Raw genomic sequence first — 10982 nt, 5'->3', positions numbered from 1 at the left:
TAACTCCAGTCCGTGAGCCCCGGCGCCAAGGGCTTTGGACGTGGACTGGAGGTCCGGAGACCTGTCCTCCATAGTCTGGTTAAATGAGGCTCCTGTCTGGAGCACTGGACTGGGGAGAGGGGCGGGGAACGGGCACGGAAATTCTGTCGATTGGCCTGCAGCTCGAAATCGGTGCCTCTTATGGGGAAAGAGGGACACCGCTGAAGGGTGGACTGGGCGCCAGGCTCTCGGGGGCCCGCCTAGTCGCCCTCCCGCTGCCTAGTCGCAGGCACCGTTCGAACTGTCTTTATCCCATTGTCTGTCAGAGAAATACGTATGTGTGGTATGTGTCATCTTCCCAGTCCCTGGCGGCGACAAGAAAACGCCGAGCGCTTTTACTAAGAAAAAAAGAAAAAAGGGGAGGGGTGGAGAGAAACACAGCGATCCCAGTGCTGTCAGTACAGCCCAGAACCAAACCCCGTGGTGTATCCCCCGAGGGCGCAGCGTTGAGTCCAACAGCCCTTGGGGTCGAGGCAGCAGGCGGCGCCCTACGGCCCCGCAGGCCCGGGCAGAGCCCACCCTCGGAGCCGGGCGCACAGTGCAGGCAACCCGGAGGTGCCCGCAGCTCGGACGAGGCCGGCCTGGGCGACGGCGAGCCACCCCGCGTTCTGATCCGCGGAGTCCTAGCAGGCAACGTTAGGACCCTCGGATTCTAGCCTCGAACGTTCGGATCCTGGGATCCCCGCCTCGAACCCACGGGACCCCGAGGCGCTGGGAACCCGGAGCGCCAGGGCTCGCCAGCCGCGGGGTCCGAACCACCGGCGGCGGGCGGGACAGCGCCCCCGCTCCGCCCGTGGGAGCGCTCGCCCCTCCAGGAAGCGCCCGCCTCGCCTCCCATTTCCCGCCCCACGCCCGCCCCCCTCCTCGGCCGAGGGAGGAGCCCGAGCGGCAGCCAACGCCGCCGCCGCCCGCCCGGCCCGGGAGGAGGACCGGACCACGAGCGGCTGGGAGCGCACGCGAGCTGGCCATGGCCGCAGGGGCAGCGCCCTGAGCCCGTCCCGCGCCCGCGGGCCCGGCCGAGCAGAGGAGCGCCCTGGGATGCCCCAGTGGTCCGGAGTGCAGGGAGCGGCAGCCGCGCGGTGACCGGGAGCGGCGCCCGCCGGACCCGCGGTGAGCGGGGGCCCTGACTGGCAAAGGGGCGGGCTGCGGCCCGTGGCGCGAGGGCTGAAGTTCGGCCTGGGGGCTCGGCTTCTGGAGCCAGTGGCGAGCTGGAAGGAAGCTGGGTTCGGCTTCGAGGGGCTGCGGAGCCCCAGGCTCCTGCCACCCGCTCGCCTCCAGACTCCGGCGTTTCGGTGACTCAGCTCCGACCCGGCCACGCGGGGGCGCCCTGGCGTCTTCCCGGATCGTAGGGGAGCCGAGGGCAGGGTGCCAGGAGAACCGAGGGGCCCTCCAGGGTCCAAGCGCAGCCACGTCCTCCTACCTCGCCCGAGGATCCCGGGGTGGGCGGGTGGGGGGGCGTCGGGAAGGTGGAGCCCCGCCACCGTTGAAGCTGCGGAAGTCTTGGAGTCAGGCTGGCTCGGGGCAGGATCGGGGCCGCTCCTCGCCAACTTTTGCCCTGCTCCCACCTGGGCCCACCACCCCCGCCTCCGCCCGCAGCCCCTGGGACCTGCTAGAGAATCTGCTCCCTGCCGGGGAAGGGGGAGTAAAGAGAGGGAGTGGAACTTGGCAGCTTCCCAGAAGTCGGAGTGTGTTTGCAAACTAGTTTTTTCGAAAAAGCTGTCTGGCACCTGTGTGTTTGGAGATGGGGGCGGGGAGGGAGGAAGCGTGGAGAAAGAGCAAGACCCTTTCTTCCTTCCTGGTCCCCGTCTCCCCCGCAGCGCTGTTTCTTTGAAAAGATAGAGGGCTCTGACTTTCCTCTTCCTATTCCACCCCCCAGCCTCGTTGGACAAGCCTCTTTGGGGAAGGGGCTCCTTCAAAGGGGGCTGTGATTTGTGATTTGCCCAAGGTCACAGGTGGAACCCAGGGCTCTGGTAGGCAGGTGGAAGTGGTTCTTGCTGTTTGGGACTCCCCCTGGCCCTATTACATCGGGGGGAGGGGGGAGAGTGATGAGGGGGCGGAGAATCTGGGGGAATTGTCCCACTGACCTTTAGTTTTTGCTCCCCTAGGGGTGTCAGCTGTCACTGAGGGATGGGGGAACTTTTTCGGTTTCTTGGGGTACCCACAGCTTCAGTCATTGGGGAGAGGAGCCAGGTTGTAACCTTCGGCAGCTGCAACCTGCCTCTGACCAGCCCTCATGGGGAGCTGGGGAGACCTGGGTCTGAACACCTACCCAGCAATGCGCCCTTGGCCAAGACCTTCCCTCTGAATCTCCAGGTGATCATCTGTAAAATGGGCGGATTGTCCACAGTCTATGCAGACAGAGTCAGGGTGTAAACATAAGGAGTGGTTTTATTGCAGTACCTTGCCGTGGAGCCCAGTGAGTGGGAATGCCCCAGGCACGTGACAGAGCTGGTCCGAGTGAGGGGTCACCCAGGCAGTTTTCTCTATGGAAAGAATCCTGGGCTAAGAATGTGGACTCTTGGGTTCTGGCCCTCAGCCTGCCCCTTTTTAGGTGCCTTGCCACTCCTATGGCTTAAGGGCTTTTCCGGTGGTAAAATGAAGCAAAGTATGACTCAATCCAGTTTACTGGGCTGCTGGGAGACTAGAACTGGGGGCAGGGGGCAGATGTTCTGCAAAGCTGGGTGCACTGGTGGTCGTGGGACCTTCCTCCCAGAGGACACAGGACTTAAAAGCTCAGGGATGTAAGAAGAGGGTTGGAGAGAGCGCCTCAGTTTCTGTACCAGTGCAGTAGTGAGAGCACTACTCTACACCTTTACAATCTTTTAGGGTGATTGTGTTGTTCTTGGCAAAGGAAGCCGTGAGAATTAAATTCAACAACAGAGGGCTCATGCGCCCGCGTGGTGACTTGTCTATGATAAGCACTGGGTTAACATTAACCATGGTTATCATGGTTATGGGAATATTAGTAAGCCTGATGTGGGTTGCTGATTTGAAGATTCCTTCTGGGATTTTTTCAGGCCAGCTCGGGTCTTCTCTCTCCCACCTTCTTCCTGGAGAGAGAAGCCTCAGAATCCAGATGGCAGACTTTTAGGCTATTCCAGGGTCAGGTCCTGAGCAGGAAGGGGCCAATAGGCTGAAGAGAGCACCATGGGGGATGGTACATCCAGTGGGGTGGTCCCATTTCCCCCACCTTGGGCCGGCCTCACAGGGCTCTAATGGGCGATGGAAAACGGAAGAGCATTCTCTAGGAATTCCCACAGGAGCAGGGTCACCAAGCAAGGGCTGAGAAGTCCTCAGCCGAGGCCGGAGTCCCATTTGCCTGATGCTCTCCCCTCCTCAGAAACTTGCAGGGGCTGCTGAGTCACAGGCAGTCACTTCAGGAATCCAGCCCCCTCCAGCTGGGAGAATATGGCCTCAGAGAGGGGGACAGGGTTCCCTCCCCTCCTGCCTACTCCCCAACCCCCCAACACAGGACACAGGGTGGGCTCTTTGGGAACTGGGAGGCCAGGTCACCCTAGGATCTGGGAAGGCAGCAGGTGGAGAAGATGAATCACGGCCCGCCCCCATTCCCCAGAAGGAGGATGCAAGTCCCAAGGGGATTCAAGGCTTCCTGAGGTCCCACAGCGCATCCTGGCTCCCAGACCAGTGTCTCCTCCCTTCGCTGGGCCACCCTGCCTCTGCTCTGTGGTGAAGTCAAGGGGTGTGTTGGCCCATGACCTGGAGCATTTCTCCACCCGCCCCGAGATTCCTGATCCCTGATCCCTAGCCGCTGATCCCTCCCTCACTGCTGCATCACCTTGCTTAGTTTTTCTTGGGCTCTTGGCCACTCTCTCCCCTCATCTGGGGGTGTGTGGGGGTGTGTATATGTCTGCTTGTTCTCTGCCCTCCTCCCCAGAGGGTCAGCTGCAGGGACGACAACAGCATCTTATGTCCATCCTATTCAGGGCATTTTCCCTGCACTTAAAGATGGCTGAGTCTGCCCCTCCTTGTTGAATGGGTCTGTAATGTTGGGTCATGGAACGCGGAAGAGTCAAGAGCTCACCCTTTGGGGACTCGGAAGATCCTTGTCTCGCTGTGCTGAGTGCTGGGGCACTATCAGGGTGGTGGCCCTGCCGTTGGAGGAGGAGCAAGCGCTGGCCTGAGGGAAGGGAAAAGTGTGAGTCTGGAAGAGGTGAGATTCATCCAGCACTGATTCACCCTGGGATCTGGGGGAGGAGGTCATGGCAGCTGCTGACCTGGGTGGGTCATTGTCTGCAGACTCAGGGATCTGGGGTGTCCTGGGGAGAGTCACCCATCCTCCAGGTGACCTGGGCCACATCTTTTAATCTCTCCGACCTCAGTTTCTTCATCTAGACGTGGAGGAACTTTCCATCAGGAGCTGCTCCTTTGCTTTCTTCACGTGGTCCTTAAAGGCAGCTGGGAAAGGGCTTGTAAACCAAAGAGGGCTTTGCCCGGGTAGTATGGTTTCCACCGGTGGCTTTGGGTCCCTGCCATGCAGGAAGGCTTTTCTCATCATGCAGCCATCTATTCGTTCCTCAATGATGTTTTTTAATAGCATAATATGTTAAGGGTTTATTTACTGTTTTATATGTATGTTTTATAGGTATGATTTGTTTGTTCACAGACTTTAGAAAACTTTTTATTTCATATTATGGTTGATTTACCATGTTGTGTTAGTTTCAGGTGTACAACAAAGTGATTCAGTTATACATATATCCATCCTTTTTCAGAGTCTTTTCCCATATAGGTTATTACAGAATATTGAGTAGAGTTCCTTAGGCTATACAGTAGGTCCTTGTTGATTATCTGTTTTTATATATGGTAGTGTGTATATGTTAATCCCAACCTCCTCATTTATCCATCTCCCCCCCAACCCTGACTGCCACCCCTTTCCCCTTTGGTAAGTTTGTTTGCAAAGTCTATTTCTACTTTGTAAATAAGTTCATTTGTATAACCTTTTAAAATATTTTACATATAAGTGATGCATGATACCTGTGTTTCTCTGACTTACTTCACTTCGTGTGATAATCTCTGGGTCCATCCGTGTTGCTGTGAATGATAGTAATACAAATGATAGTAATAGGATAGGATCATGTGGTAGTTCTATTTTTAGTTTTTTTTTAAGGAACTTCCATACTGTTCTCTGTCATGGCTATACCAGTTCACATTCCCACCAACAGTGTAGGAGGATTCTGTTTTCTCCACACCCTCTCCAGCATTTGTTGTTTGTAAACCTTTTGATGATGGTCTGACTGGTGTGAGGTGATACCTCATTGTAGTTTTGATTTTCATTTCTCTAATAATTAGCAATGTTTAGCGTCTTTTCATGTACTTTTTGGCCATGTGTACATCTTTTTTTGGAGAAATGTCTGTTTAGATCTCTGTCCATTTTTTGATTGGGTTATTTGTTTTGATATTGAGCTGCATAATCTGTTTGTATATTTTAGAAATTAATCCCTTGTCGGTAGCATCATTTGCAAATATTTTCTCCCATTCTTTTTGTTTTGTTTATGGTTTCCTTTGCTGTGCAAAAGTTTTTAAATTTAATTAGGTCCCATTTTTTTTTTTCCATTACTCTAGGGGATGAATAAAAAAAAATATTCCTGTGGTATGTCAAAAAGCATTCTGCCTATGTTTTCCTCTAAGAGTTTTATAGTATCAGTCTTACATTTAGGTCTTTAATTGATTTTTATTTTATTTTTGTATATGATGTAAAAGAATTATTTTACATGTAGCTGTCCAGTTTTCCTGGCACCACTTATTGAAGAGCCTGTCTTCTCTCCATTATATTCTTGCCTCCTTTTGTCATGGATTAGTTGACCATAGCTGCGTGGGTTTATTTTTGGGCTTTCTATCCTATTCCACTGATCTGTAAGTCTGTCTTTGTGCCAGTACCATACTGTTTTGATTACTGCAGCTTTACAGTATATTCTGAAGCCAGGGAGCCTAATTCCTCCAGCTCAGTTTTTCTTTCTCAAGATTACTTTCGATGATCAGAGTCTTGTGTTTCCACACAAATTTTAAGATTTTTTTCTTCTGGGTCTGCAAAAAATGCCATTGGTAATTTGATAGGGGTTGCATTGAATCTCTAGATTACCTTGGGTGCTATAGTCATTTTGACAGTGTTGATTTTCCAATCCAAGAACATGGTATATCTTTCCATCTGTTTGTGTTATCTTCAGTTTCTTTCACCAGTGTTTTACGGTTTTCAGAGTACAGGTCTTTTGCTTCTTAGGTAGGTTTATTCTTAGATATTTTCTTCTTTTTGATGCCGTGGTAAATAAGATTGTTTCCTTAATTTCTCTTTCTGATCTTTTGCTTTTAGTGTATAGAAATGCAACAGATTTGTATTAATTTTTTTATCCTGCAACTTTACCAAATTCACTGATGGGCTCGACTAGTTTTCTGGTAGCATCTTTAGGTATTTTGCAGTCAGACAGGACTTAGCAGCTGAAAAACAACAAATGTGTAGTATCATGTCATCTGCAAACAGTGACAGTTTTACTTTGTTTCTAATTTGGATTCCTTTTTTAATATCTCTGACTGCTGTGGCTAGGACTTCTGAAACTATGTTGAATAAAAGTGGTGGAAGTGGACATCCTTGTCTTATTCTTGATCTTGCAGGGTGTTACTTTTGAGTATGATGTTAGTTGTGGCTCTGTCATATATGGCCTTTATTAAGCTGAGGTATAGTCCCTCTTTGTTCACTTTCTGGAAAATTTTTATCATAAATGAATGTTGGATTTTATCAAAAGTGTTTTCTGCATTTTTGAGATGGTCATATGGTTTTTATTCTTCAATTTGTTAATGTGGTGTATCACACTGATTGATTTGTGGATATTGAAAAATCCTTGCATCCCTGGGGTAAATCCCACTTGGTGATGGTGTATGATCCTTTTAATGTATTGTTGGATTCAGTTTGCTAGTATTTGTTGAAGATTTTTGCATCTATGTTTCTCAGTGATACTGGCCTGTAATTGTGTGTGTGTGTGTGAGAGAGATATCTTTATCTGGTTTTAGTATCATGGTGATTGTGGCTTTATAGATGAATTTAGGAATGTTCCTTCCTCTGCAATTTAACTATATATATATATATATATAAATATACACACAAACACACATACACACACATATGTGTGTGTGTGTGTGTATTTATTTATTTGTCTGTGCCAGGTCTTTGATCTTCGTTGTGTGATGAAGGATCTTCAGTTCTTTAGTTGTATCATGTAAACCATCAGTTGTGGCATGTGTTAATAGGATCTCGTCCCCTGATCAGGGATTGAACATAGCCACTTGCATTAGGAGCATGAAGTCTTAGTCACTGGACCACCAGGAAAGTCCCTCCTCTGTGACTTTTTGAAATAGTTTCAGAAGGCTAGGTGTTAACTCTTCTCTAAATGTTTCATGGAACTTGCCTGTGAAACCAACTGGTCCTGCACTTTTGTTTGTTGGGAGTTTTGTAATCACAGTTTCAATTTCAATGCTTGTGATTGGCCTTTCATATTTTCTGTTTCTTCCGGTTCAGTTTTGGGAGACTGTACCCTTCTAAGAATTCATCCATTTCTTCTAGGTTGTCCATATTATTGGCATATAGTTATTCATAGTAGTCTCTTATGATCCTTTGTATTTCTGTGATGTCCATTGCAACTTCTCCTTTTTAATTTCTAATTTTACTGATTTTATTGAGCACTGTTGCTTTTTTTTCTTGATGAGTCTGGCTAAAGGATTATCAATTTTCTCTTTTCAAAGAACCAACTTTTAGTTTCATTGATCTTTTCTATTTTGTTTATCTCTATTTCATTTATCTGTGCTCTGATCTTTATGATATCGTTCCTTCTGCTAAACTTTGGGTTTTGCTTGTTGTTCCTTCTCTAGTTGCTTTGGGTGTAAATTTAGGTTGTTTATCTGGCAGTTTTCTTGTTTCCTGAGGTGAGATTGTGTTGCTATAAACTTCCCTCTTACAACTGCTTTTGCCGTGTCTCATACGTTTTGGATCATCATGCTTTTTGTTTTCATTGTCTCAAGTTATTTATTTTTTTTATTTCTTCTGTGATTTCTCCAGTGACCCATTGGTCATTTAGCACCATTTTGTTTAGCTTCCACATGTTTATGTTTTTACAGTTTTTTTCTTATAGTTCATTTGTAGTCTCATAGTGTTGTGGTTGGAAGATGCTTGATATGATTTCAATTTTCTTAAATTTATCAAGGCTTGCCTTATGGCCCAGCATATGATCTATCCTGGAGAATGTTCTGTGTGCACCTGAGAAGAATGTGTATTCTGCTACTTTTGGATGGAATACCCTATAAATATAAATTAAGTTCATCTGGTCTAATATATCATATAAAGTCTGTGTTTGTTAATTGATTTTCTGTCTGGATGATCTGTTCATTGATGTAAGTGGGTGTTAAAGTTCCCCACAGTTACTGATGATTTCTCCTTTTATGGCTATTAGCATCTGCCTTATAAGTTGAGGTACTCCTATGCTGGATGTATATACATTTACAATTGTTGTATCTTCTTGGATTGATCCCTTGATCATTATGTAGCATTTTTTTTTGTTTCTTTTTTTTTTTTTTCGACTTTTGTGGACCCCATAGACGGCTAGCCACCCAGCTCCTCATCCCGGATTTCTCAGGCAAATACTGAGTGCGGTGTCTTTTTCTTATAAAATATTTAAAATCAATTTTGCCTGACATGATATATACTATTTGAGTATTACTATACGTAATTCATGCTTTAATTTCATGTTGATGGAGATACCTTTTTCAATCCCACCTCACCTCATTCCAGCCTGTCGTGTACCGTAGACTGTGAAGTGTCTTCTCTATATCTCGAGTATGTATGGTCTTTATTTCTATCATTCATCCAGTCATGTGTTATTGGGTTGGAAGTATATTCATAGAGATTAGCTTCGATACGTATTAGGTGCATTTGTTAATGCTTATCGGTGGATCGTTTATGTAGGGTTTTCTTCCCTTTTATTTGATGACTATCTTTAGGTTGTGTTGGATTCCTCCCATTTTTGGTGAACGATCTTTTGTAGATTGTTGAATTACAGTTCCCATGATGTTGATATATTAGCAGTATGATATATATTATTAGTGCTGGTCTCTTAACTCAATGTGTTTCCCAAATAATCCCTCATTTGTGACTCTCCAGGCAGTGCTGGTCTTGATTTACTTGTTTGGATGATCCACCTTTTGTATGGGCCTTTACCAGTGGCTTTGTGTGATTTTTTTGTCTAGTTGGCTTAACTATTCGTCCTTATAGAAGTTCTTTAGATTTGCTGCTCAAAGCTGGTTGATGGTGCTGAAGTTTTTATCTCTTGTTGATCTTATTAATTTCTTTTTATTCTCTATTGGAATTGATAAAACCTTGCTGAGTCGTAAGAATTCTTGGTTAGTCTTCAACTTTATCATTACATTTAAATATAATCTGTCATCCCTTCTGGCCTGCAGAGTTTCTTTATATATATTATTATAACCATATGGATTCTTTTTGGTATTTGTGATTTCCCTTTTTTTTTTTTTTTTTTGCTCTTTGTCTTTAATTTTTATCAGTCTGATTAATATGTCTCAGTGTGTTCCTCCTTGGGCACATCTGTATGGGACCCTCTGTGCTTCCTGGACCTGGTGACTGTCTCCTTTCCCATGTTAAAGAAGTTTTCAGCTATTATCGCTTCAAATGTTTTGTCAGACCCCTTCTCTCTCTTCTTCTAAGACCCCTATAATGCAAACATCAATGCATTTAATGTTGTCCCAGAGTCCTCATTTTTTTTCATTCTTTTTTCTTTATCCTTTTCCATGGCAGTGATTTCCACTGTTCTGTCTTCTAGCTCACTTATTTATTCTTCTGCCTCATTTATTCTGCTATTGGTTCCTTCTACTGTATTTTTTCTTTTGGTTATTATATTGTTCATCTCTGCTTGTTTAAATTTTCTCTTTGTTAAACACTTCTTCTATCTTCTTGATCTGTGACTCCATTCTTTTCCCAAGATCTTGGATTATCTTTACTATCACTATTCTGAATTCTTTTTCAGGTCAATTACCTATCTCCACTTTACTTAGTTGTTCTTCTGGGGTTCTGTTTTGTCCCTTCATCTGAAACATATTCCTCTGCTGTTTCATTTTGTCCCACTTTCTGTGTTTGCAGTCTCACAGGCTGTGGGATCATAGTTCCTCTTGCTTCTGGTGTCTGTCCCCATCTTGTCATGGCTGCTTCTTTGTCTTTGGAAGTAGAAGATCTTTTCTTAGTAGATTCCACTTCTTTTTTGTCAATGGTTGTTCAGCAGTTAGTTGTGATTTTGGTGTTTTCATAAGAGCAGGTGAGCTCAGATCCTTCTATTCTACCATCTTGTCTGGGCAGCCTTCTCAGCAAATATTTTCTGAACCAGCTCCTCTGTGCCAGGGACTGTGTCAAAGCTGAGGCACAACTACAGAGCTCCAAATAGAGTTGAGGGGACAGAGTAAGGCAAGCAAATGCCAGAGATAGGAAAACTTTAGGTGGTCAAAAATGCCATAGAAAAAATAAAACAAGGTGAAGTATTTGAGATGTGATGGGGGGTTGGGACATGGGTCAAGGAGACTTTGGAGGAAGAGGTGGTGACATTCAAGCTGAGATGTTAATGGATGGCGTGACATTCATGGCTATATCCTAGCCTACCTGGTTACCAGCAGGTGCTCCATGGCTGTTTTTGAATGAATGAAGGAGGGAGGGGCGCCTGGGCAGAGAGAGCAGCACCCGCAAAGGCCCTGAGGTGGGAACTTGTTCAGGGTATTTCAAGAGCCTGTTCTCTCCAACACCCGCCTCTCTGTCTCCTTTGGTGGCTGTCGTATCTCCTCAGGAGCTTGGGGCATCTGGCCTGCCCACTGTACCCTCACTGTCCCCTTCCCCATGACATGGGAAAGCATATGCTTGGCTCCCAGCAGATGGTGCTGTCCAA

At 46.6% G+C, this 10982-nt stretch overlaps 1 protein-coding gene across 1 annotated transcript in view; it reads left to right on the top strand.

Annotated features, from left to right (window-relative positions):
• Nucleotides 1-917: 917 nt before the first annotated feature.
• CPNE2 (copine 2) overlaps nt 918-10982 on the top strand; it is a 55367-nt gene continuing 45302 nt past the window's right edge. Inside the window, exon 1 of the mRNA XM_043437558.1 lies at nt 918-1149. The gene's annotated coding sequence lies outside the window, so the exon portion shown is untranslated. The remainder of the gene's footprint in view (nt 1150-10982) is intronic.

This window comes from Cervus canadensis, chromosome 18 (assembly GCF_019320065.1).
Source record: "Cervus canadensis isolate Bull #8, Minnesota chromosome 18, ASM1932006v1, whole genome shotgun sequence".
NCBI classification, from domain to species: domain Eukaryota; kingdom Metazoa; phylum Chordata; class Mammalia; order Artiodactyla; family Cervidae; genus Cervus; species Cervus canadensis.
Note: the sequence above shows the minus strand (reverse complement) of the source record. Positions and strands in the feature narration are given on the sequence as shown.